Source organism: Acomys russatus, chromosome 14, assembly GCF_903995435.1.
Source record: "Acomys russatus chromosome 14, mAcoRus1.1, whole genome shotgun sequence".
NCBI classification, from domain to species: domain Eukaryota; kingdom Metazoa; phylum Chordata; class Mammalia; order Rodentia; family Muridae; genus Acomys; species Acomys russatus.
In genome coordinates, this window is record NC_067150.1 from 18,223,074 (window position 1) to 18,250,801 (window position 27,728).

A 27,728-nucleotide genomic window follows, 5' to 3' on the forward strand; every position below is an offset into this window, starting at 1 on the left:
TTTTCAAAATCACAAGAAGTTTACAGTAACTGTAGCAACTCAGCCGACTGTGCAGTAAATAACACCAAGGGCTGCGGGTATCAGAGCCGTGGTCAGCTTCATGTCAGCAGCAGGGGACCGACGTGAAGCAGAGGAGTGGAATACCCAGCAACTTTAAGGCAAAGATGGACATTTTTAGGGAATGGTGTCTTTCTCTACATTCTCAAGTACTTTTAATGATTTCCTTTTGTTTATGTGTATGTATGTGTGTCTGAGAGTGTGTATGCCACACTTGTAAGAGAGAGAGTATGTGTGTTGGGGAAAGGGGGCTGGGCAGGACAGAGCATCAGGTCCCATAATGCAGAAGTTATAGGCTACGTGGGTAGGTATTAGGAATTGGACTCTGGTCCTCTGAAAGGACAGCAAGTTCTCTTAACCACCGAGTCATCTTTCCAGTTCCTTAGCTACTTTTTTGATGCTAAAATGATATCAACTCAAGACAGAATTTGGTAACAATGGTACTAATCAATGGCTGTAGCTATCACATAGAAAACACTAGAGACTGTCTACAACAGCAAAGGAAAATTGCATTTTAACATCTCACTATAGAAAAATCATCAACATGAAAGACAAAATGCAGGAAATGAAAAGCGTGAAGAATCTAAAATCTGACTAGATTCAAGATGGCAGCAGAGGATGCCTTGAGACCAATGGAGCCTGAGAGACCCATGGAGGCTTGGAGGGAAGACACAACAAAGGAAGATAAGCCTTCAGAGTGGGCATTATCTCTGAAACTAGTAAAAAATAAACAAACAAACAAAAACCAAAGGCAGGTCTATGGGAAGATGCTCTTTAAAAATCGGTTTCACATAATTGGGAAAAACATGGCTGAATGAAGCAACCCAAACCTGGGCGAAACAGGATATTGAAGATGAGTCTCAGCAATAGTCCAGCACTTACAGTGCTTCAGAAACATTGAACCAGATCAAGAACTCATTGCTATGTCATTTTGCATGGAAATCTGTTTGGGTAAAATAATATACTGTGTGATACACAGCAGATTGCAATGCCACTTTAATAAATGGATGTGCAAGAGAGAGATGAGAAAGATGACAGAACTGAGCAACATGTGTGTGACAAAGAGAAGCAAAACTAGGGACACAATGAAGTAACAGGTATGGGATCACAACCATAGTGCTACTCAGAGGCTCTGGCCCACGGGCCTGTTAATGTCTGCTCAGCCTCTGCCACCACTTGGCACACAGATTCTTAGCATAGAGCCACCGCTGCTGCCACTCAACCAGCAGCAAACAAGATGGTAGTGCCCAGGGTATCAGCAGGGAGGCTAATGCTCAGGGCAGGGTAGTATCCAGCATCCTGAGACTCACATGCTCTACCCACAATGCACCGCCCAGCCAAATGATCGCCCTGACTCTGAGCAATGACAAGATATCTGATATGAAGAGTGGTTTAATTTCTGGATTGAGCCTCCTTGAAACACCTCCATGCTCTGTGTTGCCGCTGGGGGCCATGTTGCTGTCCACGGTCCGTGCTGCCACCAGAAACCATGTGGAAGTTTATGACCTGTCCTGCAGCCAGCTGCTATGGGCAAGGGAGCTTCTTCTGCTGTGGTATCGAAGCCTGCAGACTTGTAACTGAGAATGAGAGGCATTGAAGGCTACTGGGACACCCTCCTCACCCCTCCAAGAGAAAAAGAAACAGTCCAGACAGGAAGCAATTACAAAGAGTGCTTTAAACCTGTGATAAAGATGCTGAAGGGCACCTCCTATCAGTTGATGGCTTCTGGCAGGGGACTCTGGTTTCTTTTACTTTTGTTTGCTGATATTATTTTTTATTAATTTATTTAGATTAAATCTCAATTATTGCCCCCTCATTTGTATCCTCCCATTCTTCCCTCCCTCCCTCTTTCACCCTATTCCCCTCCCCTAGTTCTATGACAGAAGGTTATCTCCTCCCCCACGATATGGTCACAGCCTATCAAGTCTCATCCTGGTAGCCTGCCTATCTTTTCTTTGAGTGCCACCAGGCCTCCACACCAAGGGGAGGTGGTCAAATATGGGGACCAGAGTTCATGGGACTTGGGTTTCTTTGAGGGGCTGGCCCCTGAGAGTTGGATCATGCTCCAATTAGTATATGGGCAACACAAATTGGACTTGCTGAGAGGGTGGACCTGGGAGGAGCAGGAGGGGAATTTTATGGGGTGCATTGTACAAACTTCCTAAATAATCGATAAAAATGTTATATTGGGGGAAATACAGAGAAAGAAAATGCCCTACAGAATTGCCTGCAGGCCATCTGATAAAGACGTTTTTCTCAAACAAAGTTCCCTCCTCCCCTGGTGGTGGTGGTGGTAGTGGTGGTGGTGGTGGTAGTGGCACAGACTACAGAAGCCATAAAGGAAACAAATGTTAAAATGTCAGGAATACTTCCTAATCAGTAGTTTTATCAAATTAAAATGGACTAAACCTTCCAATCAAGAGACAGACAGTATCAGAGTGTATTAAACACATGATCCAACTATATTGAGTCTGTGAGAGACACAGTCCACTCAAAAAACAGAAAAAAATCCTAAAAGAGAAATAACAGAAAAATAATAATTTTAGGAAAATAATTTAAAAAAAAGAACAACAATGATTCCTAAATACAAAAAGGAAACCCAGTAGATTTTAATTAAAAATAAAATAATGAATGTTTATATTAATATACAATAATTAAAATATCTGTACATCTAATAACCAACCATTAAAATATATTGAGAAAGAAGCAAAGTAATAAATAGTGTAACATTAATAGTGGGTGACATCAACATCCTACTCTAATAGAAAAGAACTATGGCAGGAGTATGAAAAGACGCTGCTGCTACAGAAAGACTCGTGGTCCTTCCTGACAAAGTTATCATAATTATAGACAAAAGTACCATCCAATTCTGCAAGGCGCTTCTGTATTTCTCAAGTAGGGCTTGGGAAAGCACTTGAATACTCACATTTATAAGTCACCATTCATGATAGTTCAAACATGTAAGCAACCACATGTCCATCCATAAAGAAAGAAATAAAAATAAATGAAATAGTGACTTCCTGTTCCTCAAGTGTTATTGTTTTACACACATGGGTGGGGGAGAGAGAGAGAGAGAGAATATATAGATAAAACCCACTGATTCTGTCTGTTCCTTGTGTTACATGCAGGAGAGGGGAAGGAGGCATGGGACTTAGAGTAGTGAAGAAAATAGAGGGAGATGAGATGATCCAACTGTATTTTATTTTAAAAATTTAAAAAAAAAACCACACAGCTTGTCAACAAGACCTAACAGACATTCTCTGAATGCTACTCAACAACAGCATATAAATTTAACAATATATTTTTTCTTCAAGGCACAAGGGACATTTTTCAAGATACAACATCTGTTAGGCCACAAATTAAAGTATCTCTCCCAAACACGGCAAAATGAATCTAGAAATAGGCTATAAAAGTAAAACTGTAAATTTACAATGTTTTGGATGTTAAGCAAGACACTCCTAAATAGCCATGTCTCAAAGAATAAATTTCAAAAAAACCCAGAAAACACGTAGAGATGAATGGCCATAAGAAGACAATGGGTCAAAGTATAGGGACACAGTGAAAGTGCAGAGGAGGAAGCCTGGGCCAAGACAGTAGAGAAAGCAGCACAAAGCCAAAAGATGCTTTCTGATCTTAACACTTAATAAAAATAACAATAATCCAAACTGTGTTGTGCTGGAATGAAAACAGACAATGGAATGGATCCCAGAAATGAGCTTTCTTCTCTTTGACTGAAAGATATTTTTTAAGTTTTCCAAGACTATCCAATGAGAAAACTACTCTCGTTCCAATAATAGTCTTGAGAAAGAGATCTGAAAGCCCAGGGATGGCCCTTGGTTCACAATCAGTACAAATGGCTTTAATATCTGACACACCAAAACCACAAATAAAAGCCAGAAAACATTCTTCATCATCAGATGTGGAAAAGACTTCTTGGATGTGACAGAAATGACACAGACTACAAAATAAACACTAACACTTAGTGATAATTAATGCTTGTATTCATTAGAATGTGGTATCAGCTGAAAGAAAAGACAACCAACAGATGGCAGAAAACATTGAAACAACGTATTTGGATATGGTATAAATAATCCATAGTATAGAGAGAACTTCTAAAGCCAACACCAGCAATGTGACTGGACTGAGTACTGGGAGAGGGATCTACACAGGCTATATCCAAAGACAATGCCTAAGTGGTGATAAGCACGTGAAATTATGTCTCAACATCACTAATAATGACAATGACATACACCACATGCCCCTCAGGATGCCTACCATAAAACCAACACAAGACAGAAAATAACAAAGAGTGGAAAAGATTTTGAGAAACTGCCATTCTTGAGTCCTGTAGTGGGGGATGAAAAGACATATCTACTATGGTAGTTCCCCATGAAATTATAAATAAAACTTCAATACAATTCTGCAAGGCACTTCTGTATTTTCTACCCAAATAAATAAGTAGGTCTTGCAAAGATACTCATGTACCCATATTTATAATGCATCAGTCATGGTTCAAAGATGTAAATAGTTTACCTCCTATATTGTCCTTGGCTGGTGCCTTAGTTTGAGCGGGACCCCTGGGTCCAAATCTGCCTATCATATTGTTCTACTTGTAGATTTCTAGGACCCTCTGGATCCTTTTATTTTGCTGTTCTCCCATGCGTCTCTCATTTAGAGTCCCAATAGGATGCCTTCCCCTCTGTCCCAGTTTCCTGGTAAGTGAAGGCTTTTGTGGGACATGCCCCTTGGGCTAGTATGCAGATATAAGTGAGTATATACCATTTGATTCTTTCTGCTTCTGGGTTAACTCACTCATTATGATCATTTCTAGCTCAATCCATTTATCCACAAAATTTCGGAATTCCTTGTTTTTAATAGCTGAGTAGTATTCCATAGTGTATATGTACCACAGTTTCTTTATCCATTCTTAAACCCCTTCCCAGATCTAGCCAATGGTCAGAATATTCTCCACAGTTGAGTGGAGAGTGTGATACGACTTTCTCACGTACTCTGGTGCCTCACATTTGACCATGTCCCCTGGAGGGGGAGACCTGGTGGCACTCAGAGGAAGGACAGCAAGTAGCCAAGAAGAGACTTGATACCCTATGAGAATATATAGGGGGACGTAATCCCCCTCAGGAACAGTCATAGGGGAGGGGAATAATGGGAAAATGGGGCGGTGGAGGAATGGGAGGATACAAGAGATGGGATAAACATTGAGATGTAACAAGAATAAATTAATAAAAAAAAACAAAAGAAAGAAAGAAAGAAAGAAAGAAAACAAAGATGTAAATAGCTCACATGTCTCCCCACACAGGAATAGATAAAATATGATGTAGCCATGCAATGGATTCATTGTCAGTTTTTTAAAGGGAAAGAAGTCTTAACATATTCACATGATGGTAAGTGAAACAGTCACAGACAGGCAGATACTCTTGGACAATGGTTCTCACTTTATGGATCATGACCCCTTTGGGGGAAGAATGACCCTTTCACATCAGAAAACATAGACATTTAAATTATAATTCATAAGAGTAGCAAAATTACAGTTATGAAGTAGTAAAAAAAAGTAATTCTATGGTTTGAGGTCACCACAACATGAGACATTGTATTAAAGGGTTGCAGCATTAGGAAGATTGAGAAACACTGCTCTAAGAATGGACTTGAGGAAGTTAAGTCATAAAAACATAAGGAGAATGTGCTTATCAGGGCTGATAGTCAGTGAAATAGGAAATTCCTTTAATGGGTGATACCTGCTCATTGACATGAATGTATGTAGCACTGATGCCTCTAACGGGGAAGAGATGACACCTAATAGGCAACTCCCAACGTGCCCAGGAGGTCTTCACTAGACAAGAACTGAAGTTCCCCTCATGCTCTATGCAACAATGAAAAACCTATCTGCATAAAGCAACAAGGAAAGGCATCCCAAGTAGTTTCACTAAGTCTTCTACCAAGGGCTGACTGGGCCAAGAGTAATAATGGGCCAGTATCATCTTATAGTTTGACAAACAGATAAAAGGAGTGGCATTTTTAAAAAGTCATGGAAAAATACTTATGCTTCTTTTAATGAGAAGATCATATTGACCAAACATCCATATACTTGTATATGTACATATATATACAGAGAAAAAATGTCTAGAGACTGCACTGCAGAATATTAATTTTAAGGTCTTTACAATAATATTTGGGTATATCTGCATGTTATAGTTACTTTAAAATAAATATATCACTAGTGAGTTGAAACAATGAAAGAACATTATGTTTCTGTTCAAGAAAAGAACATCTAGATCGCTAGCTCTTTAAATATGGGATATAAAGATGAGCTATTTCTGTCATATTAACAGCCTTTATTACAGCTTGAGAAAAAGAACTTAAAAACAACTGTTGATAAGAAACACCACCATTGTTTCTGAATATTGGACCACGAGATGCAGTGCTTGAAGTGTTTTTACTTGTCCTTTTCCACTTCATGTATAATTGAAATTAAAGGTATATTATGCACCTCATATTGCCCATTTCAATAATACATTCTGATCATACCTCATAGCAACCCCTTTCTTTTATCATTATACTAACCCCTACACTTCTGACAGTTTTATTGTATGCCTTTTATAGCTCTACATCATATATTTTGTAATAGGGACTCTCTCTTTGCTTCTTTTTGTCCTCAAAACACTCTAGTTGATGAGTAATAGTAGGGGGTAGGTCTTGCTTGGGAGGATGATTCTGAAGACAGTTTGAAAGAATAGAAGTAAAAGCTCTTTGTTTCTATGGGGAAATAAAAGGATCCAGAGGGTCCTAGAAACCTACAAGAAGAACATTATGACAGGCAGATCTGGGACCAGGGGTCCTGCTCAAACTATGGCAACAGTCAAGTCAAAGACAATACGTGCAGCTAACTTCGAACCCCTACCCAGATCTAGCCAATGACAGGACATTCTCCACCGTTGAATGGAGAGTGGGGTCTGACTTTCAAACGAACTCTGGTGCCCCATGTTTGACCACGTCTCCTTGATGGGGAGGCCTGGTGGCATTCAGAAGAAGAATAACTGGCTACCAAGAAGAGACTTGATACCCTATGGTCATATACAGGGGGAAGAGGCCCCCTCAGTCACAGTCACAGGGGAGGGGAGTAAGGGGAAAATGGGAGGGAGGGAGGAATGGGAGGATACAAGGGATGGGATAACAATTTAGATGTAATATGAATAAATTAATAAAATATAAATTTAAAAAGCTCTTTGTTTCCATTGTTATCCTTTCTCTAAACTTCTTTCAGTATCTGGAAAGGAGATGACATCGACACAAGCCACTTTGACAGAAAATGTAATGTCAAGAATAGATTATCAGGTAGCAGAGAACTGTAAGTCCAATGTGGGATGCTGAGGTTCCAGAGATTGCAATTACAAGGAGAAACAGTTTATTCTAGTTGAGAGGACAGGGAGAAATGGCTGGAATTATTAGATGCTCAGGAACAGAGATGAGCCCTTTCAGAAAATGGCGCCTCCTGCTTGATGGTCCTTGCCTACAGCTTCAACTTTCATGACTCAGAAGAGACAGCTTGTAGAGAAGACCCTCAGGCACAGAACAACTCTGCTGCTACACCTGTCCGTAAAAGGACACTGTGAGGTTAATTTTAACCAAACTAGGGGCCTACTGTCCCCACCAGAGTGAGCATCATTGCTGGGCTAAAGCAGAAACACAGGGGAAAGGATGCCAAAGGGAAGTCCTTTCTCCTTTTTCCACCTGGCAGCCTCCCTCCATTTCCTTGTAGTGATTAAGCCTATGTGAACCCCTGATGAAAGGAAACAGGAAGGTCTGCAGGTACCTATCCCTGGGGTCAAAGCTCATAAGAGAAGGGTGGTTTGAACCTGAGAGACATTAGCAAAAGCTCTCTGTGCAGTAGCGGCTTCAGGGCTATCTGGAAACACTTGGACTCTCCGTTTGCAACCATGAGTGAGAAGGTCTTGGGACTGAAGAAGGGAAGATGTTTGGTATACCGCCTGTGAGATAGAGATTGTGAGGTGTTATGCTAATGACCTCTCCCAATTTTCTGATGCTGAAAGACTCTCATTTTCATGTTCATCTAATTCTGTAGTTGTTATGCTGTTCCTGATAAACTCTCTTTTCCTGCATGAGTTTTCAGTGAACCCCAAGATTTTGAACTTCTACATATTGACCCTGGGAACTTTCTCTGGTGCAAAAAAAAAAAATGTTTATTTTGTATATACCCTGGCCTTCAAAATGACATTTCTCTCCAACATTAGAAGGGCTAATAGTAGCCCATCTTTGTGTCACCCAATCCCATAGAACCTACATTGGCCTTACAAGGTCCTATTTATCCATCTGCCTATCTGTTCACAGATTCATTCTGTGGTGCCTTGTGACATTGGACATAATTCTTAATGCTAGAGATAGCATTGAGAAAACAGATCATGGGTCTGCTCTGGATATTTCCACATCATTGGGAGGAGGCAGCAGAGACAGGCAATACACAAGCCAGTACATCAAAAAAAGGTTAAAAAATTAATGCATCCTGCAAGGAATTTGGGGAGCAATATGAGCAGATGAGAGTGATGCAGCATATGGGTCACTGTGTGCTAGAACAGGACTCTTAAAAAAAAGCTGACAGTTGAAGAACATTAAGAATGACATCAATCTTGAGAACAATTATGAAAATGGCAATTAATTATAGGTCCAGGGAGGAGGCAGGGAAAAAAGGACTAGAATAAAAGTTTATCTGGCATGCTAAAGGACTTAACCAATTAGCCAGGGGAACTAGGAAGAAGCCAGATGCAGGTGAGATGGAAGCCGCCGGCACCAGACACAACAGGTCACATGGCAATCCCTAGTAAGAGCGCAGTGCACCCTAAGTGAAACAAGAAGGGGGTGAGCTGGAGGGAAAAATAATAACTGATTTTAATACAACCAATCGTCCTGGGCTTATATGGATTTCATAGATCCTAAGAAGAAATCAGTTAGGAGAGATGTTGTTTTACGACAAAGAATTAAGAAACAGCTACACCACAAAGTACCATCTTACACATGTTTTTCTTAAAAGAAATGAGTTTAATAGGTTTTCAGACATCACTCTTAAGGATTTACAATGGGAAACTATATAAGAATTGAATTGGTTGACGTGTTGCCTAAGCCTTCTTCATGATGAATCCACTATTTCCAAAACAGTTTCAATTAAATCTTCAAGGAGGACAGTATACCTACACACTGAGCATCCCCTGTGGGATGAACACCAACACTGCCTGCCTGCAGCAAGGTCACTCTAAAGGGAGTGAAACATGAGGAAAGAGGACAAAAGATGCAGAGGCAAGAACATGTCTGCAAATGCTGTCCCTCCCTAGAGCAGTGCTTAAGTATGAACAGAAAATCAGGCAAAACTGGGTTTGATTCTTAGTTTTACTATCTGTGCATCCTTGAATGCCTTTGGTTACAGATTTCCTCCGAGTAAAAACCGCCCTGCGACATCATTTAGGGTAAAATGAAATGCTGTGTATAAAGCTCTTAGTAGTGTATTGGCTGTGACTAAGGAATTTGTGGTCACCAAGTGAGCATGTGTCTTTGTGCTCAGAAGTGTCCAACATGTTCTCAGACTTTTCTGGCTGATTCTTTATCTCAGTTAAATTTGGGAGATCTAAACAGGTTGTGTGTGTGTGTGTGTGTGTGCAAATTTATTAAAATATGTCAGCTTTGTCTCATGTTAGGTACTTTGATATCCTTTTCCGTGATATTTCAGAAAGAAACATTTTGTTTCCCCTTTGTAAAGAAGATTTTTTTTTTACCATTCTCTATATTTGTCAGAAGTAAAAATATGAAAGATGGAAAGGAGTGTGGTCGGAATGCCCATTCAAAGATGTTGAAGGGCATCGCCTAATACCACAAACAACAAACGAGGTGGGAAGGGACCACTGAGCTTGCTGTCCAGGAGCCCTCACTGTTTACCCATCTCTAAGTACGTCACTCTAGCACACACTTTCCTGTCGGCCTCTGGAGTTCCAGGAGACTCTCGGGGCTTACGGAGGAGCACACTACTCCATCCTGCTGGAATCTTGGACCAACAAAGTGGGAAATGTCTGTGGTCTGGTCATCTTCCCGGACATATGCTTACAGGTAGTGTTAGAAAACATGGTTGTCTATTACTTATTCAGAGAAAACTCAACCCAAGTAGCTCTTATCTAAAATGATAAATTGTTGAAATATTCTGGGTAAAAGCTTGTTCATAGGGAAATGGGTAATCTACCACTAGAATGTAGTTATGTAGTTTTTTTTCTTTCTCCTCTTCTCTCCTTTTCTTTCTTTTCTTTTCCCTTCCTCCCCTCCCCTTTTCTTTCTTTCTATTTTTCCCTTAAAAACTCTGGGCCTGGTTATTAATTTCATTTGCCATCTGTCTTACTGGTGCAAATCCTTAAACAACTATGTTTAGGAAGTATGCAAAGTACAACTTTCTGTTTATGTCTTCCATAGCATGTTGGCATGAGGTGTAACACTGCTCCTGGCCAGCCCTGGGCTTTGGCATTGGAAGGGCACTAGACACAGACAGCATCCACCTAAGCAGGACTCTAGGGTCCCAGTGTGGCCTTATGGAAGGATACAATTCCCTTTAACTCCTAAACAACTTTACATGGAGACTAAGTATCTATGTACTGTTTGACTTTCTTTCTTTCATTAGAAATTTTACTGGTAACAAAGATCCTGAAACACCATGAACACAGAGAAAGGTGGCAAATGCTTAATTCTTCCAGGGCCCTTGCAGCAGGCAGGGAAGAGCCACGGGTCGAGCAGTAGCTTTTTACCCAGGCAGCAGACGGTCTTTAGCTACAACAGATACACGAATGCAGTCTGTGTTTTATAAATTTCTAATTTCACAAACTGATCCAAAGCAGCTCAAATTAATTTTCAACATGTGTTGCTCCTTAAAACACATTTTTGCAAAAATAAGATCAAGTTTTTTTGCACTTGAAGTGTTAACTGATGCATACAACCAAATGTCAGCTGTGGAAAGAAACACATTTCACTAACACTGTGCGAAACACCATTCTGTCTCAAGTATGTTTATTTTGTTCAAAAGTTCACTCATCCTGTGTTTTACGCAGTTCTTTTCATGACCTGATCCATGCTTCACATTATTGTCCCCATTTTTAATTTCCTAATGAAAACTGTGAGGCGAAAGAGGAGAACACCTGGACAATATTTAATTATTTCTGACTCCCACTCTTTCCTGAAATTTCTCAGTCTGTTTCTTGTGCTTGTTAATAACAATTGCTCAGAAATTTCTTTCAATCAAGATACTATAGTGTCTTGAATGATCACATCTGTCCATCACCTTCATACTCATTAGCTCGGTTGATTTTTCTCTCCAGCTATGGATTAACACAAACAGTAATATTTTTTAATTTTCATAAATGTGATAAGAAATATTAAATAATTGTACAAAAGTGCAGTTTTTAAGAGTCAGTTCTCAGACTCCCTAATTCTATTGTTTTATGTTTGCACAGCAAGTACTTTATTGACTGAGCTTTCTCCCCATTAAGAAATATGCATTAATTTTTAAGTATCAAAAAATAAATCATTATCTCTTCATCATCATTCTACACAATTTCCACTGACAAATATTTTAAACAACTTTTTATATTGATACATCTTTATGATGGGATGTTTTATGATAGACACTTACAATAGATAGTTAACAAGTTCAAATGATTGAGGCACATAAATATTTTTGAGTTTTAAACTGTATGTCCATTAATCAGAGTGTTTCTCTAAGGGGTCTGTCCTGAACTGGTGTCCTACATCCTGGTTCTGTGGGATTCCTGCCTTCCAGTGGCCTCAGAGGAAGCTACAGCTCAGGGTGGGGAAGCAAACTTTACCTAAAAGCCATGGGTGTGTGGGAAGCTGCGTATCTTGAGGCAGCTCTAGCAGTATCCAAAGAACTTGGGTGGGAACAAGTCTAACTTGGTGAAGGCTCATGGGTGAATGAAAAGAGCCACAAACCATGGGAAATAAAAAAGCCCAGTTAAACTGTGCTAGCAGACACAAAATAAACCCTCAGAGGAAGACTAGTGATGGAGGCTCTGACCCTAAACGCCAGACCAACAGAAAGAGGCAAAGGACACACAAACCCTACTAGAACTTAGTCCTTCTGAATATTTCAAGTACCACCACCAAAAGAAAAAAAAAAAAGGTGATCTAGCATTTTACAAAAACATAAACAAAAGAAGGACAGAAAACTTCAACCAATGAACTAACTCCAGGGGTTCGAGTCTGAGCCCATAACCATAAACAACATAAAAAAAAAAAAAAAGCAATATGATTCTTCTAGAAATCATTGGTTCCATCATAATGGCACCTAATGGAAACTTACTCAGAACTACAGGACAACAAATTCCAAAGAGTGGCTATAATTATGCTCAAACAAACAAAGACATGGATAAACTCCAAGAGAACAAAAACAAAGAGATGAACCAAGTGGGAGAAGTCCTTCCAAGATATGAAAATAAAGGTGGGAATGCTACAGAACAACCAACCTGAAATGATAATACAAATGAAAAACTTAATAAGCCAAGTAAAATCTTATGTAGACAGCCTCATCCAACAGAATGGATCACGCGGAAATCAGGAAGTCAGAAATGGAAGACAGATAGAGAGCAATTAAATCATGCATTAAGGGTCAGTGGTAAATTTTAAAGGAAATATGAACTTTGAGGAGCTAAGACACCATGAAACTGCCCAGCATTCAGATTACAGGCATAAGGAAAGGTGAAAAGTATGGTGAAGGCATAGAGAACATTTTCAAGGAAGTTTCTCAAATCTAGAGATAGAGATGTTCAAACAAGTATAGGAACACTATTGGACTCCAAATACACAGAACCAGAAATAAAACCCTCTATGGCATATTAAAGTTAAAATATTAAGAATAAAGAATAAAGGGAGGGTGTTTAAAAAGCGCCAAGAGAAGAAAGGGAAGTTACTTATAAAGGCAGGCCCTGCTGATTGTTTGATAGAAACTTTTAGGTTAGAAGGTCTTAGAAAGATGTATTCGAAGTTATGAAAGACAGCAACAGATCTCTTTCTTTTTAAAAATATATTTATTCATGTATTTTATGGATATGGGCATTCTGTGTTCATGCACATCAAAAGAAGGCATCAAATCCCATTGCAGATGGCTGTGAGCCACCATGTGGTTGCTGGGATTGAACCCAGAACCTCTGGAAGAGCAGCCAGTGCTCTTAACCGCTGAGCCATCTCTCCATCTCCATAGATCTGCTTCTAATGTACATGTTTTGATGTTACACTCGTATACCTTTATGAGTTTAAATTTTGCATATATATTAGTTAGAATTTCATTTCCAGTTTTCTCTAACTTTGCGACTTTAGGTAAACTTCAAACTTGGGCTTCAAGTTCATTATTAGCTAGATGGAAACAACAAAAGAAAATAAATGCTCCTGTGCTTGGACTTTTAATACATAGTTGTGAGGATTCTATTGAGTGCATAGCAGATGTGGGATAAATATAATTTGATTTTCTTTTCCAGCCAATTGCTAAATGAGAAACAATTGATTGGGAAAAAAACTTACAAAAAAAGTCAAAAATTACTACTTAAAATTTAACAGTTACTAAGCACCTATCACTTCTTGTTCTAAAGTACATGTAAATCTATGTATTACTGCCCACACTTCATATGTTAGTTATATAATTTACAAGATGATGTGGAAAGATGGCTGAGAAGTTAAGAACACTTGTAACTCCAGCAGAGGACCTGAGTTGCAACAAGTCGATGCTGAGCTCAAACAAGCTAATCCAGTTCTCAAGTCCTCCAGGTAATTATATCTGAGTTCCAACACCCAGCATACACAGATGGCATTCGTATTTTTAGCGGTGGAACTTTTCTTATTTAAGCTACAGGTTAGCTTTGTTGATTTTGCTTTGGCAAATGGACCTGAACATTGATATTTTTTGGTACGATGGTATGGAGTATTGGCACTCCAGGTCTGATAGAAAGAAACGTGTCACATATAAAAGGAGAAGAAAAATAAAGTTACTATTTTGGATAAAGTCATGTTACCAAGTAACTAAGGCATTTTCTTCTTGTGAAAAGTATGAAGGTGGAAATTGAAGTCATCGATACTCACAGAGGACTTTGAAAGACCTTTCCACTGGAGAGTCTCAGCTATTTCTGAAATTATTTCATCTAGACTCAGATGATACAATATCTTCCTCTATGATTTTTATACTAATTGGGACCATTGCTTTCCATCTCAGCCTCCCCTAAGACTTCTCACAACCCACCAATAACTAATTTTCCATCCTGTTTTTGTAATTGCAGTAGCAGTTCAATTCCTTATATGTACTAATGAATATGTCGCCACAGAACACTTTTGCCCAGCCCCTGTATCAGTCCTTACTCTCTCACCCTGAAGGAGTTGCATCTGTGCTCATGGATAGTGATGTTGGACCTCGGAACTAGAAAATCTGATGAGCCTGGACAATTTATCGTTAAATGGTAGTAACCCATCTGGACGTTTGGGGGACATAGGAATGTGTGATTACATGGTTCAAGAGGAAGGCCATGAAATACAGCATACAAACAACAGAAAGATAATCAGAAAACAAATAAGTATAGCCTATTAGAATAACCTGAACTATAGAGTTTCAGTCTGTGCTCATGTACACATTACAGTCTGAGAGCTTTGTCTACATGCTCTCAGACAACAGGCCAGGTAGGAACACCTTACGTGACAACCAAATGCATGAAGGCAGGCTGCCCACTCTCAGTGCTTGGGATGGCAGTCAGTTCTGTTGTTTCACACATTACTTCTCAACCTCAACTGCCCATTAGCATATTCTAGAAAGCCTTTAAAATGCACCCCATTCTCCACTACAGTAAGACTTGGAGGGAGAACCAGGAATCCATGGCTTATGAGGAATGCTATGCAATATGGAACCTAGTTAAACTTGGAAGCTACTATCTCTAGCACTCTCTTACAAATGTGGCTAATTCTCTGGACTAGGAGAGCAGCATAGAACTTCAACAGTATTCTCTCTTTTGAGATGCTCTCAGAGTTTGACAGATGTAATAGAAATGTGCACAAGAGGAAAACTGTGAACAAAGCAGAGCCAAAGCTGTGGTGGTCTATGTGCCTGCCACACTCTATATATCCAATATAAATGGCAGTGCTTATAGAAACCCTCTCTTTTCAGGGGAAAAAGGCATTGATCGACCATACCAAGATATGGAAATATCAAATCTGTCCAGAGTACAAGATTTTTCTGGGATGAGCAAAGAGAGAACAACATGATATATCAAATCAAAGCCGGGTGGTGGTGGCACCCGGCTTTAATCCCAGCACTTGGGAGGCAGAGGCAGTCGGATTGCTGTAAGTTCGAGGCCAGCCTGGTCTACAAAGTGAGTCCAGGACAGCCAAGGCTACCCAGAGAAACCTTGTCTCAAAAAAAAAAAAAAAAAAAAAAGCCATATATCAAATCAAGAGTATATAAAAAATTTAACTAAGTAGGGAGACAAATAACTCGGTTTTAAATATGTAAATATGTAAAGAAGATAAACAATTGACTATTATATACGTGAAAAGCTGTTCAGCATAATTTTCCAGAAAAAAATGCAAATCAAAGATGACACATGAACGGCAACAACAATACTTTTCAAAAGGGCAAGAAAAGTGTTGCTGGGGATATGGAGAACCTGGGGTGGTTGTACAATGCTCATGAGAATATGATTCTTTCAGCCCTTTGAAATGAAGCACAATTTCAACATATAATTTAGCAGTTAATAAAGAAGTACATAGTAGAGTACAGAAAGAGGAAACAAATGTGAGTTACCTTTTCTGTTTATCACAAGGAAATGCCAATAAATAATGCACTTCTAGGGCTAACAGATAAATACTTTGAGGTTTAGTAAAATTATTTAAGTGTATGAATGTGTGTATGTATTTCATACTGGGACTGTAAGCCTACCCTACTTCTTGATGACGAGGTCACTAAGACAACTTACTATTGCTCTTCACCTCTCCAGTATAACATCCATATTCCTTCAGTGGGTTGAGTTTGAGAACATACTACTACCACCTTCCTAAGCTGTATAATTCCCAACGGCATTCTAAATATTCCTCTTCCTACCCACAGGCAAGTGTAGCTTTGCAATTCAGAGAAAAAGCTCTTTGCAGTAGACAAAAATCTACAAGCAACCAAGTTGCAGAGAAAAGTGACTATGGGAGACCAGTCCCAACTCAGACATCTAGAACCCAATCCCTACACCTGAGCCTCAAGGAACATCTTGGAAGAGAGGGTAGAAAAAAAATTAAGAGTCAGAGAAATAGGGTTTCTGTGATGAGGTAACATCTCCTATATGTGATAGCAAAGCTACCCCCAGGAAATCTCAACCATATGACACCACCAACTGACGTGCCAGCGTGTATGGGGAAATTGCGCAAGGCTTCACCCTTAGAAGAAGCGCTACAAGCTTAACAGCTGATGAGAGAGGGAGAAGCAATCTTCTCCAGGAACAAGGCCCTGATAGGTTAGCCAATCCCAAGAAAGTCAGCCCTAAACACTAAGTGATCTCAGCAAGGTGTGTTTACAAACTTATATACATATACATGTATATAAACATACAGAGTATGAAGCTGTGGGTTTGAGAAGGAGTGGGAAGGACACTGGAGGGACTGGTTGGAGAGAAGAAAAGGTGGAGGAGAATGGTGTAAAGAGGGTATTCATATATAAAATTATCAATCAATAATTAAAAACTCCTGAAAAGTATATGTTACAAAAGAAAAAGAACCAAATTAAGCCTTTAAAATACATAGGTAATATAAAAGTAATATAAAAAGCTTAAGAAAACATTGAAAATAATACCAAGTCAGATACAAAGCTAAGACTCAGGAGGTATATAAAAAGAACAAGAAAGAGAATATTTAAGAATAATATAAATGGTTGAACAGCCTTCTTTTTGATAGGAAGAGACACTTCGGCTGCTTGTGGTGGTACATCTCAGTAGAAAAATCTAAAGAAGCCAAGGCAGGAGAGTAACAAAAGTGAGACCCTCATTAAACAACAACAAGACAAAATATATTCAATGTCAGTGACTGGGAGTAAGGATGAAAATTATATTCAAGAAATATGAGGGGGGCTGGTTAATTTGCAAAATGTCTTTTGTGTAAATGTGAAAAGCCTGAATCCTGAGTCCTAGAAAACACATAAAGCCAGACAACATAGCACATGTCTCAAATCCAGGACTCTTAAAGGGAGATGAGCAGCAGAGGCACGAGAATTCCCAAAAGCTAGTGACCCAGATATTGCAGTGCTCAGACAGGAACCACAAGGTAGCAAGCAAGTGCTAACAGCTGCTATTGTCCTCTGATCACCCACATTTACACGCAAACATGCATATACGGGTCATGTATGCTAAAAACAAAATAGAGAATCATCATGAAAGAGAAGAGACGTCCATGTCAGATACCAGCATTTATATGCAACTCCCTCACTCAGGGAATAGCACAATTCTCAACCGCCTCCCTGTGCAAGCCATATGAGCGGTGCTTGCTTTCCAATATAGTGTAGCAGAGCTATGTGAGGCAGTTCGGGGGAGAGCTGCTTTTGAAGGAGCTGAGCATTCTTCCTTCCTTTGGTGGCTGGGATGAAAACGTGGTACAGGTGGGTTGCCTTCCCACTACCATCTGGTAGGTTTGTGAATCAGAATGATTCTCCTAGGATGCCAAAAGGAGAAGACAGCAGGAACCTGGACCACTGATGACGTCATAGAACTGCTCTGCCCCTCCCCCAACCTGCTGCATTGTGGATCTCTGGTTGGGGGAGGGGGTGATAAAGGGAGGAAAAGTGACCTGCTTATGCCACTAGTGCCCATACCTTATTGTTTTCAACCAACAGCAATTCATTACCAACATCAGATCATAATATAAAATGTCAAATTCAAGGTGAAAACAATACACTAACTGTAACAGGAAAAGAATTACAAATTGACATGATTCCATGTAAATGTGTGTATCTGTGATGGTGATCCTAATTAAAAGAGGAATACATGCATTAAATACAAGGGGGAACATACAGATTTTCAAAAATAATAGGAGCTCTGTAAGTCTAAAAAAAAAAATGTTATGGGCAAGAATGAAGAATAAAGTGCAGGGTGGAGGCTTGGGGTGTATCTGGGAAGGATGAAGGTGAGTATGACCAAAATACAGTGTGTGTGTGTGTGTGTGTGTGTGTGTGTGTGTGTGTGTGTGTGTCTATATGTGTGTCTGTGAGTCTATGGTGTATGTCTATGTGTGTGTGTGTGTCTATGTCTCTGGGTGTATATGTGTGTGTGTGTGTTTGTGTGTCTATGGTGTGTGTGTGTGTCTATGTGTGTGTGTCTATATGTGTGTCTATGTGTCTATGGTGTATGTCTGTGTGTGTGTCTATGTGTGTGTGTGTGTGTCTATGTCTCTGTGTGTATATGTGTGTGTGTGTTTGTGTGTCTATGGTGTGTGTGTGTGTCTATGTGTATGTGTCTATATGTGTGTCTATCTGTCTATGGTGTATGTCTGTGTGTGTGTCTATGTGTGTGTGTGTCTATGTCTCTGTGTGTCTATGGTGTGTGTCTGTGTGTTTGTGTGTCTATGGTGCGTGTGTGTGTCTATGTGTGTGTGTCTATATGTGTGTCTGTGTGTCTATGGTGTATGTCTGTGTGTGTGTCTATGTGTGTGTGTGTGTGTCTATGTCTCTGTGTGTCTATGGTGTGTGTCTGTGTGTTTGTGTGTCTATGTCTCTGTGTGTCTATGGTGTGTGTCTGTGTGTTTGTGTGTCTATGGTGTGTGTGTGTGTGTGTGTCTATATGTGTGTCTTTGTGTCTATGGTGTATGTCTGTGTGTGTGTGTGTGTGTGTGTGTGTGTGTGTGTGTAAGTTCTTGGAGAACTGATACAAATATGATGTATTAGAGAAGAATAGGCTACACTAGCAGGACGCCTGTGGAAGCCTTTCTGTGTTTACGTGTGTGTGTGTGTGTGTGTGTGTGTGTGTGTGTGTGTGTAATTAGGCAGTAATTGCCTTTTAGATAGAATTCTTGGTGAACTACCCTAAAAAAATGACACAGAAAGTTGTAAATGTGCTAGAAAGAGAGCCTCCCGGTTCATAGCACTTGCTGCCATTTCAGAGAACCAGCCCCCACGTTAGGTAGCCTGTAGCCACCTGCTACTCCAGCTCCATCAGAACCATGTACTTTTCTAGGTCCTTTGGGAACCTGCACAGATGTGTGTATAGCACACACACACACACACACACACACACAATGTAAATATAAAAATCAGTAAAAATATTTCAAATATATCTTGTCTTTAAGTATAATTTTTATATATAAGTATGTCTTTATTTGTCAAAATAGAAAAATAAATTCAATGGAACAAAGCTATAACTACTTGAAGGCACTCACAAGTAAAATTCTTTTGTCCAAAAACAAACACAAAGAGGAGGGGAGAGAAAATGCATGACTTAAACACTTCAATTAATTACAAATGCGAGAAAATGAAAGGGCTCATGTGTCCCAGGACTCAGGCTGAAGACAGTAGACATGAGCACAGATGAGGGACTACACCAGGGAAAGCAACAGTGACACTCTAGCTCAGAAAGTGCTTAGAGAAAATAGACATGTCAATGCTCAGAAATATTTGCCACTGCTTGACTTCTAAAAAACCTGAAACAATTTAAACTTCAATTACTACAGGGGTGATTGAATACATCAGAACACATCACTTAGCAGCATAATGAATACACTAAAATAACCATCAGATTTTACATACAAACCTACACTTGTGGAAATTAAAAATCAGAGTGCAAAGTGGAACATGTAGAATGATTTTATTTGAGCACTCACAAACATATTAGCAATTAATATAACAGTTGCCTTGACATTTTCGGGTATTTCTTTCTAGTAGGCACATTTTATTATTGTACAGAAGAACACATACAAGAATGGTCCGTAATGGCGAAAAGGGACACCAGATAAAAAGGCTTGCTGTCGAGTCTGATTTGGTCCCTAGGACCTACATGATGGAAGGAGAGACCAGACTTCTGCAGATGGTCCTATGGCCTCCTTCTTGGCACTAACACACACACACACACACACACACACACACACACACACACACACACACACAGGAGGAGGGGGAGGAAGAGAGGAACGGGAGGGAGACAGAGACAGAGAGAAACAGAGACAGAAAAACACACACATGCACTCACACTAAAATGAATGTAACAAAACCTTTTAAAGATGCTTTACTGAACTGTATTTCCCAGTGTTCTCTCTCATGGACTTTGTGTTCCATTTATTTAAAGATTACGTCTCCTAATTGCTGTGGCTGTGCACCCTCTCACTCACTTAGCACAAGCAATTACCATATGTTATATCACATGTGTCTCTTCTTTAGGATCTGAAGACATTTCCCCCCAATGCTACTGAGCATGGATTTTTATTTCACCCTGACTTGAACCCTCTGCAACCACATCAGAATAGGGAAAGGGAAAAAATAGTTACTCAACGTGGAGAATTGATGACTTTTTCTATTCCACATCTGTATTTGAAAAGCTCTCATCTAGCAAGATCTTTCTGCATCTTTAAAATGGGGCTGACGTATACCCACGTCAAGGGAATATTCTGGAAATTAAATGTGGTATCTGTCCCACGTCCAGTTAGAGAGCACCCCTATATGCTTGTCCACATCTCTTCCTACTGCAACTGAAACTCCTCCTCAGGCAATGGACTTTTACACAGCCTAGATAGAAGCTCTTAGAATGCATGCCCAAGTGTGGTAGTCTTAATCCGTCCTATTTAAACAATAGGCACAGAGTCATGGCTTCTTCCAGCTTACATCGTCAGCTGTTTCTTTAAGGGAAAAGACATGGGGGCAAGGTACAGATTCACAATTTGACCCTGAGAAACCTCATCTCTGCAGGCAAAGTTACACGCTGGTATCAAAAGATCAAAATCCCGCAGACAGAAGTTAATCCACACCTCCCATTCTTCACAGAGCTGGAAAAAAAACTGAGGTCTTATTAAAAGCAGTGAAATGAACCAAGCCCAAAATTTAATTGCCAGTATCTGATGGCATCTTCTTCTGGTCTCGGGTGGTCCACATACTTAGAAATCAACCATTTGGTGACACCATTGCTGTTTCTGTTTGGTTGTCCTACTCTCCTGTCCTTTATCATCTCTACTCCCTTCGGTCAACCCAGAATCTACTCATCAGGCTCCTCTGACAGCAGCTGACATGGAACAGTGGTCATGTATCAGTTATGTCGTAAATTTGCATGAGTTAATTTTTAGCTAAAAAAAAATATGAATAAGAAGAAGGCGAGAAAGGAGACAGCTAAATGTAACAGGTACGCATTATTGACTTAAGTCCTCTAGTGCCTGTAGGATTATTCAGAGCAGTACACTTGTCAGTTAAAAGACAAGGAGGGGACAGTTAGGGGCCTAAGAAGACAACACAGAGCCTCCTGGGCCAGAAGTAGCCAAGCCAGCTCCCCACCTAGATGATGGACAGCTCAGCTCACAAGCAACATGGCAGAATATGCTGCCATCATGACTAATAAGTGCATTCCAGGCTCAGGCAAGGACTTCCTGGGAGGTCCCCAAACTTCTGTCTCATTGACAAAGCACCAAGGGGGATACCTTTGGAATTTTGGCTTCCAACAGAGCAGAGCAGCCTTCCCTACAGAGATGGAACAAATGACTAGTAAAATACAAACAAGCTTCACACTTTCCCCTGTAATTGTATCCCAAGATATATGAAGTCTTTCCCTTGAACCACCATGGCAGAGGAACAAGGTATGTTTCAAGACCCTAAGCACCAAAGACAGGAGCCCTCTGCCTTTTGACCTCCATAGGGGCAGCACCAGACTAACTGTGTGTTATTTCTGACATTTGTTGATATGGAAATTTGTCGGAGTTAAGGCTTTCAGGTATCCATCCTACCTACTGCCAAGGTACCACATATATCTCAGGAGCTACTAGAGACTCTAGAGGGACCAAAGCAATGAGGAAGAAGAAGGTGGGCCATGTGAGCTGCTTTCATCCAAACTAAAGGCTGACTGATACTACAGTCTGAGCGGTGAGTCTGAGCACTGAGCTTTTGCTGGGGCAAAGGCACAGACAGAGGTTTCTGTATAGCACTTCCTTGGCAAAGCCAACACCCTGTATGTGCTCAGAAGCACAAAATATGAATGTATCTCTTATTATGAGGTAATTTCTTAGCACTTTGTGAGAATTTAATATCACAAATCTGCAGTTAACCTTTGGGAGAACTAATATGCTCTATTCTCAGGTCCAGCTGGGAGGTCTACCTCCCCATGGGCGTGAAGGCAAAGTGAATTATCCAGCCATGCATGGGCAGAGAAAAGATAAGCGCTCCAGCAGTATATGCACTCCCTGGACGGCACATACTTCTTTTAGTCTCTTCTTTCTTTTGTGAAAAAGAAAAAGACTTAGTTTTAGAAATGTGATCTCAATCCAGATTCAGGAAGTCTTCAAATACGAGGTTGACTATGATGTCCCATTGCTGAGAAAGATCAGTAAAAACTGGTAGTCCAAGGGCAAAACATGGAAAACTACCTCATGTTCTCTGCCCCTCATAGCTTACAGATATCTGGGAGCTAAAACTGGCTCCTGTGAGATGAGGGAACACAAATGAGGTCAAATTTGTCATGAGTCTTATAGCTCTAGAAGCAACCCTTAGGGCTGAAGTCTGGGCAGGACCAGATAATTAGGAGAGCAGCCCTGAGGGTGAAGACTGGAGGGCAGGCATGCAGCAAATGCATTCTGGGACCTGGGCCTAGAATAGCTTCAGCCTGGCCCAGGGACCCTACTCACTGTGTGCACATTAGAAGCAATCTGAGGAACATCTAGAATCCAGTGCTTACTCTCACCCTGTCGCCATTTCCACAGTGCTGGGAGTTGTTCAGGCAAGCTAGGTGTCTTGGTCAGCATTCTATTGCTGTGGAGAGACACTGTGCTCATGGAAAAATCTTATAAAAAAAAAAAACATTTAATTTGGACTCCCTAACAGTTTCAGAGGTTTAGTCCATCACCATGGTGGGGAGCATGGTGGTGGTGTAGGCAGATATAGTCCTGGAAAACTAACTTAGAATGTTGCATATGAACCTGTAGGCAGGAGGAGAAAAAAGACTCTGAGCTTGACATGAGCTTTTGAAAGCTCAAAGCCCACTCCCCAGGGGCATACTTCCTCCAACAAGGACACACCTCTTAATCCTTTCAAATAGTACCACTCCCTGGTGACTAAGTACTCAAATCTATGGGCCCATGGGCACCACTCTCATTCAAACCATGATACTAGGCATCTCTAGTATGTCGTAAAGATTGAGAATTCCTACCCTACTGAGCCAGAAACATGAAACACAGGACATAATAAAGGGCCCTGTATCAATGGATAATACAGAGGTATAATTCTCACATCATAGTAACCCATGTATTAACCTTCTGCTGGAGGGAGTTTAGTGTGTCCACATCAGGGATGCTGAATGTCCCTTAGACCAGATGCTTCCACCACTGCAAAATCTCCATGAGAGACATCTTTGGACCTGCCTTGATCTGGTCCTGTTTACCAACAATATTATCTGTTCAAGACAAAGAGTCCTGTTTGCACCATTAATAAAGAGCCTAGTGCTTTAGAAGGACTTGTTTCCAATTGTAGTTGTTAGGGATGTTTCAGGGTTGTTTGTATTCAACACTAAACTCATGCAGCCACGCTCTGCCACGTTCTTCATTCCGTGGTAACCAGTTTCAATTCCACATGGACCGGATGTGAGCGAAGTGCTGTGCTACATAGATACAAGAGCATCAGTCAAAATAACAACTGAGGGCACACAGCTTGCTCACAGAGAGCAAACATTTTTAAAATGTTATCTTGAGTATCATGACAGGCAAAGTAAAGGCTCTCAAGGAGACACAGAGCAAATGGGCTCAGCACTGGTTATGTAAGTCCATTTCTGTCATGAGACACTGATCTAACTAACAATGAGGAATTGCCCAAACCCAGGAGTCTATCCTCAAAGCTGTAGAGACCCACTTCTGGTGGAAACTAATGGCTATAATAATTATGAGCTATGCCAACATTATAATAATCCTTACTTCCCCATATGTTTGGAGGCGTTCTTTAGAATCCTTGGATTATGTGATATGGAATTTTCTAGGCATCATGCTAGCAAAGAGATTGAGACAGAGAGGCTGGCATAATAGCTCACTTAATAAAGTGCCTGCTTGCAAGTATGGAGATTTGGGTTTGATCCTTAGAATCCGTGTTTTTAAAAGGGGCTAGCATGGTGACACATTTGTAATACTGGCACATGGGTGGTGGACAGATGGTTCATTGGCTCATTGGCCACCAAGTCTAGCATATTTGGTAAGTTCCAGGCTAATGAGAAGCCCACCTCAAAAGCCAAGGATGGTGAGTGGGATGTAACACCTGAAATTGTCTTCTGGAATCCACATTCGCAGTCACTCACACTTACACACATGCTTACATACACACACACACACACACACACACACACACACACACACACACACACACACACATACACTACAAGTTTTGAAAATATGTCTATCTTCACCTATTTCCTGGTACTAAATCTGAGAGTGGGTAATCATTTTTAGTGAAATTTATTTTGGCTCATGACTCTGGAATACCAGAAGTCCAACACCAGGTGACCACCTTTAATGAAGGCCTTGAGCTGTTTAGAGTGAACTCAGTTTTTGTCTTTACACAAGTTCTTGTCTTTTGGCCCAGGCCTGAGAGACTGAAAACTTACCACTGAAAGATGGCATTAATTTACTGAAGAGGCTGCTTACTCTTCCTCTGAGTGTCACCAAGTCTTCCCACCAAGGGGAAGTGGTCATATATGGGGCACCAGAGTTCATGTCCAAGTCAGTTCCTGCTCTCCACACAATTGTGGAGAATGTGCGGTCCATTGGCTAGATCTGGAGAGGGGTTCTAGGTTTTCTGCATGCATTGTCCTTGGTTGGTACAGTAGTTTGAGCTGACCCACCTGGGTCCAGATCTGCGAGTCTTAATGGTCTTCTTGTAGGTTTCTAGGACCCTCTGGATCCTTCTATTTCCCTATTCTTCCTTACCTCTTCCACCTAGAATCCCAATAGGAAGTCTCAGTATTTATTTATCCGAATCTCTGGCTAAATGAAGACTTTCAGAGGACTTCTCTGTTGGGCTAGTGTCCAATTATAAGTGAAGAGACCTGATAGGTTGTGATCTTATAGTGGGGGACAAGGTCCCCTTCTATCACAGACCTAGGGGAGGGGAATAGGATGAAAGAGGGAGGGAGGGGAGAATAGGAAGATACAAGTGAGGGGAAAACAGTTGAGATGTAATCTGAATAAGTTACTTAAATAATATAAAAATTTACTGAAAAGGACAGAGTTCATAGGACTCCAACACCTCCCAGTAGGCTCTATGTCCTGCATTGCCATACTGGAACCAGCATGCACATTCTGAAGGGCACACTCTAAGCACAACACTCATCCCGTTGCCCCAAGAATTCTTATTCTTATCACAAACAAACTGCATTCATTCAAGCCCCACAATATTGAAAGTCTTAACCTGTTCCAGATGCTCAAAGCCCAATTGAGTTAAATTCAAATGTGTATTCTCCATAAAATAGTGAGGCAGACACAAGGCACATCGCTTCATTATAGAAGGGAGAAGTTGGCTACTCTCTCAGTTTGAGATTCCTGGCTGGTGTCTGCCACTTGCTTAAGCTGGTGCCACTTATTGTGGGTTTCAGAGATATCCTATGGTTCCTTGAGGAGTTGCCCATAAAGACTCAGAGCTTGCTGTGTATGTCCCCAAATACTTCTGTGTGAATGCCATGAGAAGATGCAGACTGATATTTGCATGTTTTGAAATTTTTGATCCAGGTTAAAGAATATATGTAACAATATGTATAAATCTTAATTACATTACATCACTCAATTGACTCCGACAAACATATACACCTGTGTATCTCAGACTCTAGTGAACAGGCCCATTTCCCGTCCCATCATCGTGTCCACAGGTACAGCCACTAGAACAATCTTGCTTATTTCAGGGCTTGATTGATAATTAAAATCACATATAGTTATTCTTTTAACAGTTTCACCCAGCAGAATGACTCTGAAACAACAGAGATGTCTTCCGTGTCATGGTTTTCCATTTCATTGCTGAGAAGTTTCTGCTCTGTGACTACGTCTGGACTTACTCTCTCACGCTCTCCATGAGTAAACATCTGAAATCTTTCCAGTTTAGGGCATTCACAGATAAAGCCGATAATCTTTTGCAGATTTTATTGTGGACCTTCAAAAGAAGTTATAGGTCACACAGTAAAGCCTATGTCCTGTTGTGTACAAACAGCTAAAGCTTCCTCACCATGGACCTTTCTCCTGCCTGCATTGTGAGGGGCATTTGTTGGTTTGACATCATTTCCTGCCTATGGTTCTCTCAGTCTTTTGAATAAGGCAGTTTTGTCAGCAAGTGATCTCTGCCACTGTAGATTTTTCTGTTGATTTTCATATGCTTTGAAGAATTAATACATACTCACTTGTCAATCAACTGTATAAATACTTTTTAACCATTTTAATATTTTGTTGTTTTTGATGTTGCTACTTACATGTCCTTGATGATAGATCCTTGCCAGATACATTTGAAAAGTGTTTTCTTCTGATCTTTCCTATACACTGGAACATATTTTTTTTTTCATTAAAAAGGCATTCTCAAGTATCTTTTAGTGAGCATAGCATTTCCGTTTCAGTAAAATCTAGGTGATTAAAGTTCCATTCATAATGACTGGCTTTTGATCAATCCTGAGAAACTTGTGCCTCAGCAAAGATATGTAGCTATTCTTGGATGGTTTCATCAGAATACACATCCTCGAGCTTATGACTCACATTAAAGTGTTTGTTGGTCAAGTGTCAGAGGCAGAGATTCATTTTCCTTTTCTATATGCATACCAGTAGTTCAGCAAAGTTATAAAGACTCCTTGTCTACCCTTCAATTCTTTGGGCACATGTTAAAAATCAGTTGCTTGCATAGATGAGGTTTTATTTCTATATACTGATATTTGTTCTAATGATCCACCTGCCCATCCTATGTCATCACAGTGTTATCTAGACTTTCACAGCTTTCAAAAAAAAAAAAAAAAAAAAAAATCCTCAAAGCGGCTTAAGCTTTCCACCTGTGCTCTTCGTTTTACAAGCCTTGTGTATAGTTTAGATATGCTGCTAATTCTACATGATTTTTATGCCATTTTATCAGCTTCTACTGAACATCTTGATTACGACTGCAATTTCATTGAATTCTCACATAAAATGGGGAAAAGCGGACCCTAATAAAAATCTAATCACCCCACCCCCGAAGTGACGAACCTTTATTTTCTCACACCTCATCCATTTTTCTCAGCAGTGACTCACAGATATCTCATGTCTTTTGTTAGAGATGCCGAAGGATTTTTCATTCCAAATTTAGACATATTTTATGAGTGCAAAGGTGAAATTCTTTGACAAATATTTCCCCCAGGTCGTTCCAGTTATTTCTGACTCTCCCGCTGAGCATCATTATCTGGATACTTACAATTTTTTTCTACTGAGAG